We start from the raw sequence: 7,043 nt of genomic DNA on the forward strand, positions 1-7,043 counted from the left end.
TTCTATGTTCTATTGTGACATCTGGTGATCATGAAAAGAGCTATATACATTCAGCCTTTCCTTTATTTGCCTCTGAAATATCCGTCTTCATGAAAGTATGAGGTGATGCACTTGGAGAGGGCTAACAAGGCAAGGGATTACGCTTTGAATAGAAGGACGCTGCAAAGTACACAAGATGAGAGGGATTTTGATGTGCATATCCATTGACGGTAGCAGACCAGGTAGATAAAGTAGTTAAGAAAGTATATGGGATTTTTATAATTTCAAAAATATACTTTATTCATAAAAAAAATCTTTATATACATATTTAGTCACTTCAACAATTCAGTTTTGTACAGTCTTTGTGTCTGGAGAACAAACAAACATTGGAGTTTGACTTTTCTGACAGTTCCAACAAACCAGAAAGTTTGTTACTTATGCAAGATGCTATTTACACGTATTTGAGGCACTCGGAGGACCTGATACCAGTTTTTATTAGTTGACACATAGAATACAAGACTGGACAAATTATGCTGAAAATGCATAAAACACTGGTCACCACATCATAGGAAGGATGTAACTGCACTAAAGAAGGTGCAGAGAAGATTTGCCGGATGCTACCTTGGCTGGAGGGTTTGAGCAATGAGGAACAATTGGATAGGCTGGAGTTGTACAGCAAATGTTGAGATGGAAACTAATAGAGGTGTATTAAATCAGGGTGACAGAGATGGAGTGGATAGGAAGGCATTTTTTTCCATTAGTAGACTGGTCAATAGCCATACGGCATAAATTTAAGGTAAGTGGTAACAGGTTGAGAATAGAAGAGAAATGTTTTTCACCAAGAGGGTGATGGGAGTCTGCATCTCACAGCCTGAAAAAGTGGTTGAGCGATAAACTCTTGTAACATTTAAGCAGCATTTAGATATTCACCTGTAATACCATAACCTCTATGGCTGTGGCACAAGAGTTAGAAAATAGGATTAGTGTGGTCAGATATTTGTTGACCGCCACAGACATGACGAGTTCAATGACCTCCTTCTGCGCTAACTTCTATGTGTTTATGTCTATAAGAATACTGAACTAACTCAATGGGCTGAAGGATGGAAAGTATTACTGAGATACAAAGGGGGCTTAACACGTGGTCAGATATCTGAGGTAGCTTTAAATAACATAGGTTTTTTAAAAAGCATGTACTTTTTTGGGGTCTTGTCAATAGCCATCAAGTCGCTGTTTATGTCCATACTTTGCAAAGATGTTGTTTTTGTGAATGTTGCTGGTTTAGTGCAGCAAACATTTAGCCACAATGCCATTATGTTGTACATTACATTAGCGAGTACTTTTGTGAACTTCCTTTGAATAGTTTCTAAGGTAGTTTCAAATTTACCTCATATTAAAATTAAAAATAAAGCCCTGTACCTGCTGGAATCTGTAATACAACAGAATAATTGACAATGCTTTGCTGTGATCCACACTTTTGGCTAGCTTAGCAACAGCAGGGCATTTGGGCATTTGAGAATGTGCCAAATACATGTGCAGTTGCAGGGAATATGAGGAAACCCCAAATCCATATGAACAAAAGTCTACATAGCTGCTTAAGTGAACCCACAGTTACTATGAAGATCAAGCAACTTAGGAGACCAGCTGTTCTGGAAATTTCCATTGTCCAAGATCTAGATCAGTCATAACTTCCATCACAGACGCAGTTCTGTCTATGGCAGTATTGCTTGGCTTGATTCACCACATTGAGGAACACAGTAGTGAAAGATACAACTAACCACAAAACTGCTAACTAATCTGTACCCATCTATAACTTTGACCATGTTGTGAGAGTATCCAGCAGCATCAGAACAGCAGGACCTGACTTAAATAAAGTAAGCTTCAGCAGGAAGCTAGCCATTTACCATTCAAAACCTTGCAAATGATGCACAGACCTAGACATCAATAACATGACCTATCAGGATCCAGGAACAGCTGCTGACGCAGGTTAACGGATAACCTCCCTTATTAGTGGTGGAGATTAGCACCCCATGTGTAACTTTCTCATTTCCTCTTGCCACTAGCAAACTACTAAAATGTACTTTTATAAGCAAGTAATGATACAAACTAAAGGAACCAAGTTAAAACAAACTGAATAAATCTGCACCATACACTGCTGAAGCAAATACAATTCAATCTAAATAATATGGCAGCTGGAGATTAAGTTTGACGTGGACAAATCTAGTTCTCAATGCAGTCTTTTGGAAGTTCTCTTCTTTACTGGTACTAGTGAAGTAGTTACAAAAACAGAAATTGCTGGAAAAGCTCAGCAGGTCTGGCAGCATTTGTGGAGAGAAATCAGTTAACATTTTGGGTTCAGTGACCCTTTCTCAGAACTAGTGAAGCAGTTTCTCTGTAACATTCAAATAGCCTCGAATTGTGTTTCTTTAATGCATCCAGCTGTGACGGTAGGCTTAGAAAAGTAGACTTTCAGATATCAAAATAGAAAATGTTGGAAATGCTCAGCAGGTCTGGGAGCACCTCTGCAGAGAGAAGCCTCTGTGTCTCATTCCACACATGCTCCCTGACTTGTTGACCGTTTTGAGCACATTTCTGTTTCTATTTCAGTTTCCAGCATCCACAGCCTTTTACTTATAACCTCTGTGTACTTCTTGCACTATCTTGCAGTTACCAAAAGGATGTGGGTGCTTTGGGGAGGGTGCAGAGGAGGTTCACCAGGATGTTGCCTGGTATGGAGGGCGCTAGGTATGAAGAGAGATTGAGTAGATTAGGATTATTTACGTTAGAAAGACGGAGGTTGAGGGGGGACCTGATTGAGGTCTACAAAATCATGAGAAGTTTAGACAGGGTGGATAGCAAGAAGCTTTTTCCCAGAGTGGGGGACTCAATTACTAGGGGTCACGATTTCAAGGTGAGAGGGGAAAAGTTTAAGGGAGATATGCGTGGAAAGTTCTTTATGCAGAGGGTGGTGGGTGCCTGGAACGCGTTGCCAGCGGAGGTGGTAGAGGCGGGCACGATAGTGTCATTTAAGATGTATCTAGACAGATACATGAATGGGCAGGGAGCAGAGGGATACAGATCCTTGGAAAGTAGGCGACAGGTTTAGATAGAGGATCTGGATCAGCGCAGGCTTAGAGGGCCGAAGGGCCTGTTCCTGTGCTGTAATTTTCTTTGTTCTTTATCACAGATGCGGCAATTTGATTAAAATCTTTCTTTGATTTGCAGCTTGTGGTCTGTGCATGGAAGGTACACGGTCTGTGTGTGTTTTTCTCCCTCTCTCTTCCTCTCCCCCGCCCCTTAGACCTTTGAACCTTGCTGCTTGTAGACAAAGGTTCAGCCTGTGGCTTGGGAATTAAACAGTTCAGAATGACCTTTGTCCAAAGTGCCCTGTAGAATTTGCATTTCCGTGAAACAAGCAAGATGGAAAATCAAAAGCTCTTTCTGTGAAAACGATTCTGTAGGTTCAGGAAAAGCCCAGTGTGTGACCATTACACAATATTCAGGGAAATTTACATTTTTATCCGCTCAAAATGCATGACTTGCACTGTTAATAGACATGCTGTAACCTTCAATCCACACTAAGTGTTTCTGACATGTATGTGTAAACAAGCTTTAAAGACCTCAGTTGGTATAAATTGGTCTTTCAGAATTTTCTGCACACCAGTCAGAGCACCAATCAACAATTAACACAATTTCCCTTTTTAATCAAATTGTATTATGGCCTTACTTAAGACTTTTCTGATAAGCTGGAAAGTACCTAATGTCAACAACAACACTGTTGCATTTTCTGTAGACGTATGTTTGGCCATTTTAAACTACTTGGCAATTTAGCACTAACCGAGATCTCTGTAGCAACAAACAAATTTCAAACCAGAATGATCTGTAACAGACCTTTCATTCCATGTCACGTTCCTCTTTTCCTCACAGTATAGACTACTTGCTGAGATATATATCCCTTGACATGACAGACTTGCTGGTTTGAATGGAGCACGACAGCTCAGAAAGCGTCACAGCTGAAGTGGAACTTGACCTTGCTCAGTGTCTGTACATGTATACTGTTATCAACCATTAGAATAGTGATCATGAATGTGTGGAAGGCTGTCTAAGACAGGATACTGAAATCAATGGTACTGCTCACAATATACCCTTGTTTGGGGATCTCCAAACTCAGGAAGGAATGCTTAGAACTAGAAATAACACAGTGTGGAGCTGGAGGAACACAGCAGGCCAGGCAGCATCAGAGGAACAGGAAAGCTGACGTTTTCGGTTAGAACCCTCCTTCAGAAAAATGCTTGGAACTTTGTGTCCTGTAAGTCTCAATTACTCCGTTGTCACAGCAGCTCAGTTACTGAGGAGCCAATCCTTTAAATATGGTCATTATGTTAGAAGCCCAGACAAAACCACAATATTTGTTACATTCTGCTTAAGGACCAGAAGCTTTTTTTGAGTAGATAAACTTTTAGATCCCAGGAACCCAGAAGAGAATAAAGCCACAAGATTCCATGATTATTAACAACCAAAATAAACTTCATGATACAGTGTTAGAAAAGTAAACCCATATGTAAAACGCAATATGTAAAATCCAGAATTCATATGAACATGGGTCATAAATATGGGTCAACAGGCAAATTGTGGTCAAATACTTCATAGAACAAATTGAATAGCAGATGTACTTGAGTCAGATTTCTCAATGCTTTGGGTCACCAAATTGCATTTAAAATTTGCCTCCCTTTATAACAGTTGCAAATTTTTACTTTCAAAGATCCAGCCTCTGAATTTTCTTCAAGAAAACTGCTCACATTTTGATAGTTCTGAGCAAGGGTCACTGGACCTGTAACATGAACTCTTGAGTTCTCTTCACAGATGTTGCCAGATCTGCTGAGCTTTTCCAGCAATTTCTGTTTTCGTTTCTGGTCTACAGCATTCACAGTTCTTTCGGTTTTTACTTTAACAATTCAATCTCTTTTCCCGAGACAACATTCCCCAGGATTCCAGAATCTACTCATAAGCACCTCAGAACAGACATCATTTCAGCTTTTACCAAGCTGCTGCTCCCCCTAAATTTCCCTGAGCTCCCAAACCCAGCTGTCTGGGTCACTGTTTCCAACAGAGCTGATCTATTTCTGATACTGCAGACTGCTACCCTCCAGTATCTGAACAATGGTACAATTTCAGCTTTCTAGCTGCTGTGAGCAGAACGCTACTGCTCCTGGGACATTTCTTTCCTCAACGGCTAACTGCAACAATTCAATAACGTGGAGTCATCTTCTCTGACTCTTTCTCATCAGTGAACTGATGGTACTAACTGCTGCTCACTGAGTCTTGAACTGATTTGAATGATCTATTAAAAACCTCGTAACAAGCTCTGTCCTTAATTCTTGAGAGAATCAAGTATAACTACAATGCTTCAACTGTTTGTTTTATAGTGCTGTGGAGTCTGTGGACCGTGCGTATGTTGGTTGTGGGTGTTTGCACTCCCTTTTTAGTTACCTAAAGAACCTGTTGCTATGTTTTTGGTTACACTTAACCCCCACACTCCTTATCTTTGGGCACCCGGAGTGGAGGGGTGTGTGCACGTCAGAGGACCTCCTCATGGGTCTGCTCCTGAGCCTGGCCAGGCTGGCTATAAACAGGTCCAGGCAGAGGCTGTGGAGGGAGTCATTTTGGCCAACAGCCTGCCCCTCTTCCACGGCTATGTTCGAGCCCGGGAGGAGTCCTTGGAGAGGGAGCACGCAGTGTCCACCAACGCTATTGGTGCCTTGAGGGAGAGGTGGGCACTGTGGGGAGGGGGGTTGTTGGAGTGCTTTATTTTCCCCTCCAATGCTATTTTGATTTAATCCCTACCCTCCCCCTTCACTTTTTTTTTCATATTAACATTGCCCTTATTGGGCTTTGCTTGTTACTGATTCCCTGGCCACATGGGTGTTTTCCTGGTGATGGAAATATTGAATAATGTCATTTGCACATGGTGTCTTTGCTGAGTCCCTGCACTTACGCGCACACAACACAGGTGCTGTGGGGAAAATAAGCACCACTGCTAAAAACAAAAAGGATAAAAATAACCCACCAGTGCTTAATTGTAGCAATCTGCTAGCTTATACATAAAATCTATTTTTTGTATTTATTTTTATCACAATTGAAAAAACAAACAAAAATGGCAGTGTTATTTCATTTTAATAAAACTGATGTGATTTGTCTTTATTACGCATGTATGATAAAGTTCAGCTCAAGTGGACCAGGAGCAGATAAAAGTGTATCAGAGCAGTGGAAAGCATTCAGAGAGGGAATAGCAGGAATACAGAGCAAATATCTTCTCATTAAAGCAAAGGAGGGGGTGGGGGAAACAGGTTGGAACCAAGACCTGAGAATCCTGGATGTCAGGGAACATAAAAGTTAGGGTTAGGAAAAAAAAAAGAGAAGCTTTTCGCAGACACCATGAACTCAATATGAAAGAATCCATAGAGGAGTATCAAAAATACAAGGGGAATCTAAAAGGAAATTAGGTAAGTAAAGAGAGTGCATGAGAAACCACTGGCAAGTAGACAAAAGAAAAGCCCAAAGTTTTCTTTTAAATATATAAAAAGCAAGAGAAAATAACTTTGGAAAGATTAGGGCCCGTTAGCGATGATAGAGGTAATGTCAGTGTGGACCCAGAAGATGTGAGCACAGTCCTCAACTAATACTTGCATTGGTCTTCACAATAGAAAGGGAAGACACAGGTATAAACATCAAGTTGGAGGGCAGTGAAATATTGAAAGAAATTAGGATAGTGAGTGAGGAGATACTAGAGGCTTAAGCAGTGTTATAAGTGGATAAATCTTCAGGTCCAGATGATGTTTCTTTTTTATTTAATTATGGGACGTGGGCATTACTGACTAGCCAGCATTCATTGTCCATTCCTAATTGACCATGAAAAGATGGGGATGGGTTGCCTTCCTGAACTGCTGCAGTCCATGTTCTGTCAAGGGGGAGGTGATGGCCTAGTGGTATTATTTCTGGACTGTTAATCCAGAGACCCAGACCACATTCTATCTAAGGAATAGTAAGAACTGCGTTGCTGGAGTCAG

This window comes from Rhincodon typus, chromosome 31, assembly GCF_021869965.1.
Source record: "Rhincodon typus isolate 14 chromosome 31, sRhiTyp1.1, whole genome shotgun sequence".
NCBI lineage: Eukaryota > Metazoa > Chordata > Chondrichthyes > Orectolobiformes > Rhincodontidae > Rhincodon > Rhincodon typus.